We start from the raw sequence: 15879 nt of genomic DNA, 5'->3' as shown, positions 1-15879 counted from the left end.
TGCGCGTACAAGAAGAGAGTGAGAAGTTTGGGCTTAAACTGAACATTAAAAAGACAAAGATCATGGCGTCTTGCCCTATCAAGTCCTGGAGCATCAAGGGACAAGAAGTGGAAGCTGTGACAGATTTTCTCTTCTTGGGCTCTAAGATTACCTCGGAAGGAGACTGCAGCCATGAAATTAGGAGACGCCTGCTTCTGGGAAAGAGAGCAATGGTTAGCCTTGACTGCCTAGTAAAGAGCAGAGACATTAATCAGCCAACCAAGATCCGTATAACTGGTGCTATGGTCTTTCCAGTTGTGATGTATGGATGCGAGAGTTGGACTGTGAAAAAGGCTGACCGCCGAAGAATTGACGCGTTTGAATTGTGGTGCTGGCGAAGACTCTTGAGAGTTCCTTGGACTGCCAGAAGATCAAATCAGTCAATATTGTCGACCATAAACCCTGACTGCTCATTGGAGGGTCAAATTCTAAAGTTAAAGCTCAGCTAGTTTGGTCATCTGATGAGAAGAGATGAGTCGCTGGAGAAAGATTTGATGTTGGGAAAAGTTGAGGGTCGCCGGAGAAGGAGTAGGCAGCGAACGCGATGGTTAGATGGCATCCTCGAGGCACTGCAGATGAAGTTATGTGATGTTAGGAAGATAATGAGAGACCGGAAAGCATGGCGTGACATGGTCCATAGGGTCACGAAGAGTCGGACACGACTGAACGACTGAACTGACTGATCATGCACTAGAAAGGACAGTTGTTCTCTTTGACGCTAGGATTATTTGGTCACGCTGTAACCAATGAAGCACACGAACACAATTGCGCCACGACAAACTACGCATATTATTACCGGTTGCGTTCAGTCTAATTCCTCGCACCCTTCTTACGTAGAATCTTGTCACCGTCCGAACAGAAAAATATGATCGGTCTGCAGGGCCCAGATATATCTGAGGACTACAGTGCAAGACAAACACGGTCAGAACAAGACAGACGGACGCAAAGACGGGCGCCAACTTGCACTAAGCTTATTATACGGAAAGTCGCTTGAATAATCACGCTTACGCAAATGCACGTCAGCTCTTTTTGAGACGCACCTTTCAGTCTCAGCCGTAAGGGCGAGCCATGATATTTGATTCACCATCACGATCGGTTCTGCTGCGTTCTTTTTCAGCTCCACAGCACACCTAACACCTTTGTTGAGGAGACGCTGCATTTCTGACAGCCGCTTAACAGCACCAACAATACATTGCATTCTTGGAAAAAGGCGTCATAGATGAAAGGCCTTGCCGGTGACCTGTCACTAATAACTGTTTTCTATGTTAGTGATCAAGTAACAGTTCCAACTTTCAGGATACTTTATAGACCTATGCAGAATGCCTCACATTGTTTTAGTTTATTCAAAATGACAGTGATACGCAATTTTGTGCTTGTATATAGTTTGTATATTTGCTCTGCTTCTAATCATGATACCTTTCATGGTTTTATAAACAGGAGCTGGAATGCTATAACAAATTTGCCATGGCGCACCAGCCAGTCGTCACTGCGCTGGTAGTATCATTGTACAGGCCGCGAGATTTTACGTCTGACCTAAACGCGCAGGTCGGTCGTAACAGTAGGAGAGGGAAACCCACAAAACTATTCTGAGAACACTTTTCTGGGTGTCCTTGTTGAGGAGGCAGTTGTTTTTCACACTGTTGCAAGTTAAGTGCTCACGCTATTTGTATCCTGCACGCTGAATTTCTTCATAACTGCTGTTACCTCTTTCGCATCGATGTGCTAATCTCCGTTTAAAATCCTTTACATTAGTTTGTAATATCAATTATTTTCTTAACAACATCTTTCACTGTAAGAATATATTCAGTTCAGTTCATTCGTGTCCGACTCTTCGTGACTCTATGGATAATATCACGCCGCGCTTTCCGGTGACTCACTCTCTTCCTAACATCACATAACTTCATCGCGGTGGTTAGATGGCATCCTCGAGGATGCCATCTAACCACCGCGTTCTCTGCCTAGCCCTTCTCCGGCGACCCTCAACCTTTCCCAACATCAAATCTTTCTCCAGCGACTCATCAGATGACCAAAGTAGCTGAGCTTTAACTTTAGAATTTGACCCTCCAATGAGCAGTCAGGGTTTATGGTTGGCAATATCGACTGATTTTTGCTTCTGGCAGTCAAAGGAACTCTCAAGAGTTTCCGCCAGCCCCACAATTCAAACGCGTCAATTCTTCGGCGGTCCGCCTTCTTCACAGTCCAACTCTCGCATCCATACATCACAACTGGAAAAACCATAGCACGAGTTATACGGATCTTGGTTGGCAGATTAATGTCTCTGCTTTTTACTAGGCGGTCAAGGCTAACCATCGTTTTCTTTCCCAGAAGCAGGCGTCTCCTAATTTCATGGCTGCAGTCTTCTTCCGGGGTAATCTTGGAGCCCAAGAGGAGAAAATCTGTCACAGCTTCCACTTCTTGTCCCTTGATGCTCCAGGACTTGATAGGGCAAGACGCCATGATCTTTGTCTTTTTATTGTTCAGTTTAAGCTCAAACTTCTCACTCTCTTCTTGTATGCGCATCAGAAGTCTCTTGTGTTCCACTTTACTTTCTGTCATTAAAGTGGTATCATCCGCATATCTAAGGTTGTTGATACAATTTCCAGCAATCTTCACTCCAGCTGAAGACTCGTCCAGACCGGCCTTCCTCATGATGCACTCTGCATATAGGTTAAATTGGCAGGGTGACAGTATGCAGCCTTGCCTCACTCCTTTCTCAATCGGAAACCAATCAGTAAGACCATGCCCAGTTCTGACTGTGGCCTCTTGCTCTTCATACAGGTTCCTGAGGAGACAGATGAGGTGAATTGGAACTCCCATCTCTTGGAGAGCTTGCCACAATCTGCTGTGATCTACGCAGTCAAACGCTTTCGCATAATCAATAAAGCAGAAGTAGATGGGTTTCTGGAACTCTCTTGCTTTTTCCATGATCCAGCGAAGGTTGGCAATTGGGTCTCTAGTTCCTCTGCCCTTGCGAAACATATACTTTAAAATAATTCCTTGATTATATTTCTTTATTGTACAATCCCTCACAATCCAGGTAGAACGAAAGGAAGAAGATGGTTTGCACGGTATAAAAAAGAACCGAACAAGGGTAAATAGGGTACTCCTCAGGTCGCAGATGAGCCAACGTTTCGACAAGTGGACTTGTCTTCGTCTGGGCATGCCCATACGTAGACAAGTCCACTGGTCCAAGCCGGAAACAAACCGCATCAGGAATATTATAAAGGCATCAAGGCAGACGCATTCCGGGTGCTTATAGCTCACAACACTTACGTCGTTGCATATAATGAGCTCCAAAACAGCGCATTCCAGCACAACCTACATCCCTACAACCTGATTCACTTTCCGGTCTGGCTGTAGGCGACAAACAGCTCGCTGCTTGACCAGATCAAGGACATTGTGCGCGAGGAAGTTTCACAACTGTCCATTCTTCATACCATTCAGGCTACTCCATCTAACCTGGCCCGAACCCTTCAGGCTGTCATATAGGATCATGTGGCAGAGATGCTTCCAACCATGCCTCAAAAGGAGCGCCCGCCACGTACGCTGACGCCTTGAGACGCCCCCGCGCCGATTCTGATATGTCGTTCCGTCTCCACCACCGCCAGCAGCTTTCAACATTCCTCGACCGACCCTTTTTGTTAGAAGCCTTCGCGTACTCGGGGACAATCTACCAATTTGTTACAAGTATGGCACCCCTGTGTACACCGTTCGTTGCTGTCGACACCGCATTGGGCCGGCAGCGGATTTCTCACGACTCTACGCCTATGAGCCTACTGAACGCATGCCACGTCCCTCCTCTTTCACCGATATTGATTCCGCTCCCGAACGACCACCTGCTCGCCGCCATTCTCCACCAGCGAGGCACTCGGTTTCAGCGCGGCATCGATGCAGCAACGCGCTTCGGGAAAACTAATTAGCACAGTTCCCGAGGCCAGAACGTCGCGGCATCGATGCAGCAACGCGCTTCGGGAAAACTAATTAGCACAGTTCCCGAGGCCAGAACGTCGAGACAATGTAAGACCTCGTCTCGTCCCTGCGAATGTGTTTGAAGTGGTTGAGGAAGGTCTGACTGTCTTGGCCCTTGTGAATACTGGTGCTGCTATCGCTGTTATGAGACGAAAACTGTGCCGCCAGCTACGCAAAGTGACGACACCTTTATCTGTTATTTCCTTGCACACTGCCAATACGCAGCGTGTGTTGCCTTTGGTGGCATACACAACCAGGGTTTTTACTTAACGCTCCTTATAAACCATAGAATTTGTCGTTCTGGCGTTGCGTTCACAATGCCTATATTTAGGCTGGGTTTTCTCTGTGACCATCATGCCATCCGGAACTGCTCTTGCGCCGAACTCGAACCTCTCCCATGCAATGCCTTTCGGATACCAATTTGTTTTCTGCACCCAGCAGGCTGACTGTAACTGCCGGCATCAAGATCCCAACACGCTCATCTGCCACCATTCCTATTTCCTGAATCTCCGCACCTGATGGTGGCGTCATTTTGACCCAGTCCGAAAGCTTCACATCTCGTCACGCCCTGCTTCTGCCCTCAGCTGCGCTCACTGTCCAAGCCGGCTGCAACCTAATTCAGATCTCCTAACCCTTTACTGAGCCCCTGCAGTTTTCACCGTAATGAGTGTCTTGGTCATGTTCAGCTCATCGGTATTTTAATCATCCCGGATGATTGCACTGAGTCCTCTCTTCCTGCTAACTCGCTTTCCGTGAACCTACTTCATCTGCTGCAGCCGACGTCTTTTCTGGTTCTGTTCACGCAGGCCTCGCCCCACAACAGCGCGCTCATTTTATTCGCTTACTGGATAAGTATCGCTCTACGTTTGATATTTCAAAACGCCACCTCGGCCGCATGGCTACCGTCGCCCACGAGATTGATACCGCTAACCACAAGACGCTGCGCCAACTCTCATACCGTTCTCTGGCGCTGAACGACATATTACTGAAGACTAGTCGACAACATGCTTCCGCGAGGTGTGATTCAACCCTCCACTAGTCCGTGGCCCTCGCCTGTCGCCCTTGTAAAGGAAAACGATGACCCTATGTGGTTTTGCATCGTTTATCGGCGCCTTCACACGCCAAGATGTCTACCAATGCCCACAATTTTTGGCGCAGTCGACTGCTTACAAAGACCTGAATTTTTTTCCTCTTTAGACCTGTATTCAGGATATGACAAAAGCGGCATGACCGCTTTTGTACCACCTGGCTCGCTATACCAATTGAACATCATGTCTTTCAGACATTGTAATGCGCCGGTCACTTGTGAGCGAAGGATGAATTCATACTCCAGGGCGTGAAGTGCAAAACCTGTCTCTGCTATTTAGATGCCATTGTCGTCTTCTGTTCTGATTTTGAGAGCAACCTTATCCGTTTGGAGTGCATTTTGATGTGTTTGACCAAAGCCGGGCTCCAACATAATCTGAAGTGTCGCTTTGGTACTCGTGGACTCACAATTTTAAGCCACGTAGTTTCCAACGGCGGCGTATTTCCTGATCCTGCCAAGCTTCTGCCTTTGCAGAGTTCCAGAAGCAGTCAACTCTGAAGTACATGCGCTTCTTTATGGGCCTATACTTCTAGTTTTCACGTTTTGCTCGACATTCGGCACTGTAATCGCGTCTCTGACGTCCCTCCTGCACGGCGACAACGACCATGACCGGTTGGTCAATCGCCCGCGACCACATTTCGACAACACTGCGCCATCTGCTCGTCTTACCTCCCATTTACCGATACTTTAATCCAACTGCTCCCACTAAAATTCATACCGAGGCACGAGGCATTGGCTTCGCCCCGTTCTTGCGCTACGCAAACCTGGTCTTGTAGAAGACGTCGTTGCCTACGCGAGGCGTGGTCTGACGAACGCTGAATCTAGTTATTCCGTCAAAGAAAAGAAATGCATAGCCATCATTTGAGCGGTCTCCAAGTTACTTCCCTGCATGTACGGCCGCCCTTTTGACATCGTCAAGGACCACCTTTCGTTGTGTTGCTTGGCATCCTTCAAAAAGACCCTAGTGGCCGGCTAGCCCGATGGTCTTTCCGTCTCCAAGAGAACGATATTCGCGTCCTCTATTGCTCCGGCCGGAAGCACAACGATGCCGACACGTTGTCCCGCTTTCCCCTACCCCCTCGCAGCGCCTGCTGTTGCCGCGTCGAATGTTCTTCGTTGACACATCCCTTACGCAACATGACCGGCGAGCAACAAAATGATGCTTGGATAGCCCACCTTACCAGCTTCCTCTGGGATCCATCGGCCCCACCAGTACTTCGCGCTATCCGCCGCCAGGCTGCTCACTTCACCATTCGCGACGGCCTCCACCGCCGTAACTAAACACCCGATAGTAGGAAGTGCCTAATTTTCATCCCTACCCATTTGTGGTAAGAAATCGGCCTACTATTTCACGATAACTCACACAGAGCTCATGCCGGTGTCATTAAAACATACTCATGGTTTTGCCTTCGCCATTATTGGCGAGCTATGTTTACCTCCAAGCGCAAATACGTGCCCTCGTGCGCCAACTGCCAACGTCGTAAGTCTGGCCCTCGCATCTCAGCGATACGGTGCAGCGTCTTGTTTATACCATCGTGGCCTTTCGACCGCATTGTGATCGACCTTTATTAACCGCATCATACAGTGCTGTCGGCGCCTGCTGGGTTATGCGTTTGATTATCTGACGCGATACTGAAACCGCGGCTCTCGCTTAGTCTACGGCACCCCATGTTCCATATTTCATCTTGCACCACTTCTGTGCCATGGTGCACCACGCGAACTATTGAGTGACAGAGGGTGCGTGTTCCTTTCGGCGGTAGTTGAATCTTTATTGCGAAAACGTAGCATCACCCACAGAAATACTGTGGCATATCATCAACAGAGCAGTGGTTTAAGACACCTTGGGCAACATTCATTCCATATATGTCGTGCCGGACCATTCCGACTGGAACCGCCTCTAAACATTCGTAACGTATTTTTATCACACCGCCACAGAGACCACTACTGGCTTCTAACCTTTTTTTTATGCTCTACGGCCGCGATCCTTCCTCTATTCTGGACACGATCCTTCCTTATCGGCCCGAGGCATCCAAATGCACCACAGTCTCTGCAGTTTCCAAGCACGGTGAGGAATGCCGTCGGCTCGCTTGGTGTCTCACATCTGGAGAGCAGGGACGCCGAAAGTTGCGCTTCGTCTCTGCCCACACTTCTGACATCTTTCAACCCGGCTCTCTCGTCTGGCTTCGCGTATTAACTACGACTCCTTGTTTCACCTCCAAACTTCTGCCCAAATATCATTGGCCCTATCACATCTTCGAGCTCACTTCCCCGATCAACCATATAGTCGAATTCTTGAAGCTCCACACTGATCTCCGCCGACATAACCGCGACAATGTCCATATCTGCAGCCTCTAGCCATACTATGACCTTTGTGTGTTATCACCGGAAACCACCAGGATGGCTCGTCGTTTCGCCGGCAAAATTGTAAAGAGGAAGATGGGTTTCGGGAGCAGCTGCACCGCGAGCGCACCGCGCGAAATCGAGTTGTTAGCGCAAAAGCCTACGACGGTCGCTTCTGGAAAGTCTTTCCCAGGTCTTTTCGTTACAAGAAACCCCATTACATAATAATTGTAATGAAGAACGAGGGAAGGACAATGAGACAAGGATGGCTGCATTGCTTTGAAAGTGAACACACAAGGGTTGAGAAGAGCCTTAGTTCTCTAACTCCCCCAAAATGCTAACTTTAGAATGTGAACTGTTTTAGGCTATTATTTTCCTTATTAGGTGGCGAGAATACCGGTTCCTTAATGATAGAGACCAGTACCACGGAATCATTCTTACAATCATTATCCTACTCCTCTACCCCACATTCCTCGTTTTTCTCTGTCTGAAACAAACACGTTTATATCAGCAAATCGTCTGCACGCTGCCCAGACGAAAAGAAGTCCCGTTCCTGAAATGTTAGCTTATCCTGCGTAGTAAGGCTCCGCTGAAACCTCTTCCATATTTGTAACAAATAAATGTTTTGTAGTGTGGTAATTTTCGTCTTCTTAGCCACTGCCATGCATCGCGTGCTGGCGCGCTCGAGGACGAAGAAGTTGGTCGCTGCCTTGCTGGTTCGCCACACCTTGGTATTTGAGCCGTTCTGACGTTCGCACGCTGACGAAAGGCCTTCCAATCCCTGCCAGCGTCGGACGCCCTTTGCTCCTTGACGATCGGCTAAGTATTGGGTTGCTAGTCCCGGTTTTGTCTTTCTCCTGTGCTTCTTTTGTTCTCTGTTGACTAACGCACGCGGTGACATTGTCAATTTAAGGTAATGTCGACGCAGTCCCCCGGCCAAGGGCGCTCCCCTTGGTCGGCTTCCCTCCTGACCGATGATCTGCCCTTGGAAGCTTTTCAGAGCTCCGGTGTCCGTAACATCCCTGTGGCACTCGTACCTAAGGATGGGGGCACCATTAAAATGAACAACCCAGGAGCTGTTCGAGCTGCCCTGCAGGAAATCACTTCCTTCTACGAAGGAATAGCCGAGGTGCGCCAATTTGGTCGCGGCGGGATTCTTTGCCGTTCGCAAGAACTATCATGCATAAAGGACCTGCTAAAATGCTCCTCTTTCGCCTCTCATCAGGTAAGCAGTTTTATCCCTTCACACCTGGCTTGCACAAGGGGTTTAGTCCGAGGTGTAGATTCCTCATTAAGTCCACAAGAAACCCTTGACCTTCTTTCCGCGGCAGGCGTTGTTGCGGTCTATCGCTGTAGCCGGGAGCTAAATAATGTTCGTGTGCCGACAGAATCGGTTATTGCTACATTTGCAGGCACAGTCTGTCCATCGGAGATTAAAGCGTGGCCTTTAATATTCAGAGTTGATCACCTACCATCAAAGCCTCTGCAGTGCAACAACTGTTGGCGTTATGGCCATACTGCAGGCGGTTGCAAATCCACTTTGCGGTGTTGCAAATGCGGTGAAGCACATAAAACACACTTATGCTCAGATCAAATTCTCAAATGTTGTCTTTGCGGCGAACTTCACTCAGCAAATTCTTTGGAATGTCCCTCTAGAGCGCATGAAATGAAAATTCTGGAGATTATTGACCGTAAACGTTGCTCGAGGCGTGAGGCAATTCAGGAAATTAAAGACAGAGCTCATGGGTATGCAGGTGTGTCGGCCCGTTCAGGAGCTCCATTAGATACCACGATGTCTAAAACCATAATAACTGCTATGGAAGCAACCATGACCAAAATGGTGGATAGGATTGTGACAATAGTCACAGAATGCATATCCAATGTTCTAGCAGCTAATAATACTCAGACTGTGCAACCTGCTATGGTTTCTTCTACGGCACCTGGACATTCACTATCAGTGCAGCACTCATTAGCTGCAATGTCTTGTTCGCAAAATGAGTCTCTTTCCGCATTACCTATGCTTAATTCCAACAAGTCGGACGAGGCTCACGATGCAGATATGGATGAGACAGATACGCGAATTCTAAAACGCAGTGGATCCCCGTTGTCAAACCCGTCATCACCTCGCCCACAAGCAAAATCAAAAAAGCAACAGCTAGGATCTAAACCAAAGGAAAACATTTTGGGGCAGGCTGTTGCTGCTGCCCGGATTACATAAACATAGGAAAGTTAAAAGTTCTTCAGTGGAATTGTAGATCTCTTCTTTCAGCTACTACAGATTTAGTTTATCTTTCTTTAAAACATAATCCAGAAATAATTGTTTTACAAGAAACTTGGCTTACAACTGAAAAACATTTTCACTTACAAAATTATCTATCATTTCGACAAGATCGCCAGTCAAGAGGTGGTGGGTTACTAATTCTAGTTTCTTCAAAATTTTGTCATAGGGCTAAGATTTCCTTTCAATATTCTAGTTTAGATTCAGAATTATTGGCTCTAGATTTTGAAATTCCAGGGTTCAGTCCGTTTACATTAGCGAATATTTATTTCCCTCATGGTGTTCACGACACCAGATCTCTAGACCACCTACTAGTTAATTGTCAAAATTCGGTTATTTTGGCTGGAGATTTAAATTCGCACCATGTATCGTGGGGTTACAAGACGGATCCCTGCGGCAAGCGTCTGTGGGATTGGCTTTCAGACAATAACCTTCACTGCATGAATTCTGGCTTACCAACTTTTGTACGTGCTCACAGTCAATCTGTGATAGATTTAACTTTTTCAAACACTAGTGTTTCTATACTAAATTGGTCGACAATTGATGGTGGCACCTCTAGCGACCATATACCTATTGTTTTTGAGGTTAACTGCCGCTTAACTCTGCCGACATCTCAGTTGAGATCATACGTAAATTATAACCAGTTTCACTCATTTTTGATTTCGTCTCTTGAGTCTGTGGTTGAGTCTACGGAAGAGTTAAAATCGCGAACATTATGCCAGGCTATTGCATCCTGTCGTAAGAAGTGTGAATTTTTAGTACGTACATCTAAAGGCAATGCATCACCAAAATGGTGGAATGCAGATTGTTCGCGCGATTATAGAAGAAGAAAGGCTGCATGGAAGAAGCTCCTTCACAACCAGTGCCCCAAAAATTGGCATGATTATAAATTTTTTGCAGCTGCATTTAAACGCACAGTCGCACAAGCGAAAGATAATTATGATAATGAGTATTTCAATTACCTTTCACAATCTAATAACAGACGTGCACTTTTCAGGTTTTTAAAATCGCGGAAAAAGATTCCTGTCTCAGAAAATTTACCCTCATGTGTTTCGACTCCTCAAGAAGCTCTTAGAACAGTAGAAAACATCGCTAAAGGTTTAGAAAAGCGTTTTTTGTCAACACTTCCCAAATACCCTACGTTAGTAGGCCCAGTATATACGGTTAAGGATGTTCCTAAAATTACTTTTTCTCAGCTTTCTTCGATTATAATGACGTTGCCAACTGCTGCGCCTGGCCCTGACGGAGTAACGTCAAAAATGTTAAAAATCCTCTTTGAAGTGTCTCCAAATTCCTTGTTAGAATTGGTAAATTATTCAATTATTCATTCTTGGATACCTGGTGACTGGAAACTAGCCAAAGTGATTCCTTTACGGAAACACAATGGCGGTGGCTATACTTTGGAAAATATCAGACCAATATCTTTAACATCAAACTTGGTAAAATTAATTGAAAGGGTCGTACTCAAACGTGTTACCGAGTTTGTCGAACAAAAACATATTCTTAGTCCCTGTCAAATCGGATTTCGAGCAAAATTTTCAATATGGAATGCACATACCGACCTTGAGAGTCGAATTCTTCTTGCGCGGCGCAAAAAAATGCATGCTGCATTGGTGACTCTAGATATAGAGAAGGCTTATGATAGTGTAGAGCCCCGAATTTTATTGCACAGATTAGAATCGCTATGCTTTCCACAATACTTAATTGATTGGATATCTACATTCCTACAAAACAGACAATTTTACTGTTCATTGAATGGAGTTCATTCTAGCAAATATCAACAAACCAGAGGTGTCCCTCAAGGGGCAGTTCTCTCGCCCGTGCTCTTTAACATTTTAATGAGTTCAATTCCCACTCATCAGGAGATCCGCACGTATGTCTATGCGGATGACATCGCATTCTTTACGGCTGCACCTGACATTCAATCCCTCAACAGGCGCCTGCAATCGTACCTAAGCTTCCTTCAAAATTGGTTAGATGACTTAAAATTTAAATTAAATGTTAAAAAGTGCGCGTTCCTTGTTTTCCAAATTCAGGATCCGGTAACTCTTGCTCTAACATTTAAGCAGGAAATGATTCCTCAAGTTAAGTCTTTGAAATATCTTGGGGTGATTTACGATGACCATCTGGCATGGAGGGATCACATTGAACATGTTGCAGCGAAGGGGGCACGTGCTGTGGGTATGTTGCGCAGGTTAAGCAGTCCAAGGTCTGGGATGCGGCGAGACGCACTATTAATGATTTATGTTATGTATGTCCGCCCAATTATAGAATTTGGATCTGTGTTATTTTCTGGTTCACCTGCTTACAAAATTCGTCCGCTTGTTCTTTTAGAGCGGGAAGCGCTTAGATTATGCCTTGGGCTCCCCAAATTCGTGGCTAATAATGTACTATACCTGGAAGCCCGAATACCACCGTTAATAACTAGATTACAATTCTTGACTGTCCAGACGTATCTGAAAATATATGAATCACAATTCCACCGCTCCATATCAGTTTTTTGTTGCGAGCCAGACTCCTTTTTTGGAGTCGTATGGCCTCGGTTTCATACCCCGCAGGTAATTCTAGTGCAAAATCTGTTACAACCTTTGCACGTAGTCCTTTCTAACATCTTTCCAACAAAAGTAAGTGCATCGTCGGTTCAAATTATCTTTGATGACATTTTCCCAAATAATGCGAAACACTTAGCACCTCACATTTTAAATGGATTATTAGAAGATCATTTACAAAGTCTTCCAGTTAGCATAACAATAGCAACGGATGCTTCTCAATTTAATGAAAAAGCCGGCGTTGGAATATACTGTCCGCTTTTAGACTGGGCTTTTTCAGTCCGTCTTCCGGATTTTACTCCAATTTTCCAGGCGGAGTTGCTGGCGGTGGTGCTTGCTCTGCGCAAACTAGACACAACATACTCAGCAGTGGCTGTAATTACAGACTCTTATTCTTTGTGCTTGTCGCTTTCTTCGAATATGGATTCGCAAATTTTAAACACCTTTCTTTCATTGCTCCCCTCACATTTGAGGCTCATACATATAGTGTGGGTACCAGGACACAGCAATGTGACAGCCAATGAGATTGCAGACAGACTAGCCAAAGATTCTCTGAACGGCCCTGTATTGCCCATCCTCCCGGCAACAGCGTACATAACAGCAGCAAGATTTCGGCGGCGTGCCTTATTAAGCACGCAGTCTGGATCTATTTTATCCTCGGATGACTACCTGCACCTCAAGTATTCGTGGAATAGGAAATCATGTCAATCAAGGCAGACTGAGGTCTCTCTAACAAGGCTACGCTGTCGTATTCCGCCCCTAAATTTCTATATGCACAGGTCTGGTTTGGCGCTTTCTCCTGTCTGCGCATTCTGCGGGGAACCTGAAACAATAGACCATTTCTTGATATTTTGCCGCCGTTTTACCATGATGAGAAAACGGTACTTAGAGAAGCCGTTACAACAGCTGGGTCTTAATTTGAGCAGCCAAATTTTATTATCGTTCGGTGCCACCATGCTTGGGTACAGCCACAGGTATGTTTTCAACGCCATTCAAAACTTCTTAATAGAAACAAAACGTCTACCTGACTAATATGCTTTGAAGTTTTATTCTGTACATATAAATCTTACTATTCTCTTACTGCGTGCGTTAGTATTTACTATTATATATTTTGGTTTATCATATCTACATTTCCTTTTCTATTCCCTAGCATTTATTATTATTTTTTTTTCCGATGTAGTTATACATCTCAAAATCTAATATCTCTGCACCCCAATTCTTGGCCGATCCCCCTATGTGGGTATGTGCCATCACATTAGAGGAGAACAACAACACACCTGACGCTCCGCTGCGAGTTCCTCCTGAGCGGCTATATCCATCTGAATAAACACACCCCTACAATTGGTGCAGGTGCTGCTGGGTACGTTCCCATCCACCCTGGAACTTAGAAGCCGCACGTTGACCACTGCTTCAACCATGCCAGACGAGACCACCTCGACATCGGCGCCCCTACCAGCCACGGTACTGTGTTCTGGCGTTCTACGGCAGCGTGATCCATGCCTCTTCAGTGGCACGGCTGACCAAGACGTCGACGACTGGTTGTCGGCGTATGAACGTGTCAGCAGTTATAACAGATGGGACGACACTATTAAGCTAAGTAACGTCATCTTTTACCTGACCGACGTAGCGAACCTCTGGTTTCGCAACCATGAGGCAGACCTGCCATCTTGGTCTGCATTTAAGAAGAATTTTTCGGAAGTGTTTGGCCGTCCTGCAGTTGGCAAACTCCGAGCAGAACAACGCTTGCCTGAGCGCACACAGCATGCCGAAGAGTCATTCACAAATTATATAGAGGACATCGTTGACCTGTGCAAACGTGTCGACCCCGTACTGTCCGAAGCGGCTAAGATCGGACACATCTTGAAAGGTATCTCCGAGGACGCGTGTCAGATGCTCTGGCTGAAAAATCCTGCCTCCATCAGTGATGTGATTAAACTTTGCCAGAGTTACGACGAGCTTCGAAAGCAGCGCGCTTCTACCCGGCGCTCCGGTGTTAGAGACGACACCATTTCTACACCAGCACTGGGTGGTTTTACATCATCCGAGGACAGCCCTTTGAGTCAACAGATAAAAGCCTTCGTTCGCGAAGAGGTCGCCCGCCAGCTATCCCTGGTCCCTCAATTACAAGACACTGGTCGCCTTGTTCCTGACATGGCTCCGTCTTTGGCCCCTACCATACGGCGTGCCGTGCAAGACCATATCGCTGATGTCCTTTCGCCCAGTTCCGTGCTCCCGCCCAGCCCAGTGCTGCCGACCAGCCCCGTGCCAGCGCAAGTAACGGCCCCACTAACGTACGCCCAAGTTGCGGCCAGGCCGCTAATGCCAACCGCACCTGTTTCCTACCAGGCCGCCCCTTCCAACCATCCTTCGCCATCGCCTGGGTCGGCGTTCCATGTCCCTATTCCAAGGGTACGCCAACGCCCTACGAACCCTTGGCGCATCGCAGACAACCGGCCAATTTGCTACTCTTGTGGGCTGCCGGGCCATGTGTAGCCCGTCTTTGCCGCCAACGCCTTCCACCTTCTCGCCCTGACCCTGGAACTACTCGTACGACGCCGACCAGCCCTCGCCGAGAACTCAACCCGGTTCCGAGTTCGTTCCTCGGGACAATCAAACGATACCTCTCGCCGATCATCTTCCCCCCGTCGCCGTTCACCATCACCACTTCCCCGACGTTCTACCGGCGCTGTTGAGGGAAACTAACAGTCGCAGTTCCCGGGGCAAGAACTGCGCTTGGTTCGAAATCTTCAAGACCTCCGTCTTCTCCCGCAAACGTAATACAAGTGTTCGTCGACGGTGTCGAATACTCGCTCTTGTTGACACGGGCGCTGCCGTATCCGCCATCAGTAAATCTCTTTGCCGTCGTCTTCGCAAGGTGACCACCGCACTACCCGACTTTTCGCTTCGCACCGCTTCATCCCGGCGCATTCATCCCTCAGCAGCGTGCACGGCCCGTGTTCTCATCGAAGACGTCTTATACACCATCGAGTTTATTGTGCTGGCTCACTGCTCACACGACATCATCCTGGGCTACGATTTCCTTTCCACTCATCGTGCCGTTATTGACTGCGCCCGCGCGGAAGTTGCCTTTTTTCCTGTGTGTGATACTGTCTTGTGCGACGTTCCTACCCGGTCTGTAAAACTCCTTGTCGCCAATGACACAGACATTCCTCCATTTTCTGCTGCCCTCGTTCCACTCTCCTGTGAAAGTGTTACTACTTCGACTGTCTTCTTCACACCGTCCGAGGCCGCTTCACGCCATCCGTGCCTCCTGCTTCCATTTGCTGTTCTCAAGTTCGAAGAAGGTCTTAGTGCAATGAATGTATCGAATCCATTTTCGTGCCCATCCGTCCTGCTACGCGGCGAGTGCCTCGGTCGTATTGAAGAACTTGATCATGCGCGTGTAAATACCTTTCCTGCCACGCCTACTTCATTAGACGGTGATGTTCTCAGCTCTTGCGATATAGCGACCGCTTCGACACTACCCGATGTTCTTCAACAGGCTATTGACGCAGATCTTCACCCGCGCAACGCGATCAACTTTCTGCCCGTCTACAGAGCTTCACTTCTGCCTTCGACCTTGCTCACACTGCTCTGGGTCGCACGTCTGTCGTTAC

The sequence above is a fragment of the Amblyomma maculatum genome, chromosome 4 (assembly GCF_055883805.1).
Source record: "Amblyomma maculatum isolate TAMU_Amacu chromosome 4, ASM5588380v1, whole genome shotgun sequence".
In the NCBI taxonomy this organism is placed as follows: Eukaryota; Metazoa; Arthropoda; class Arachnida; order Ixodida; family Ixodidae; genus Amblyomma; species Amblyomma maculatum.
This window is presented reverse-complemented; position numbering follows the sequence as displayed.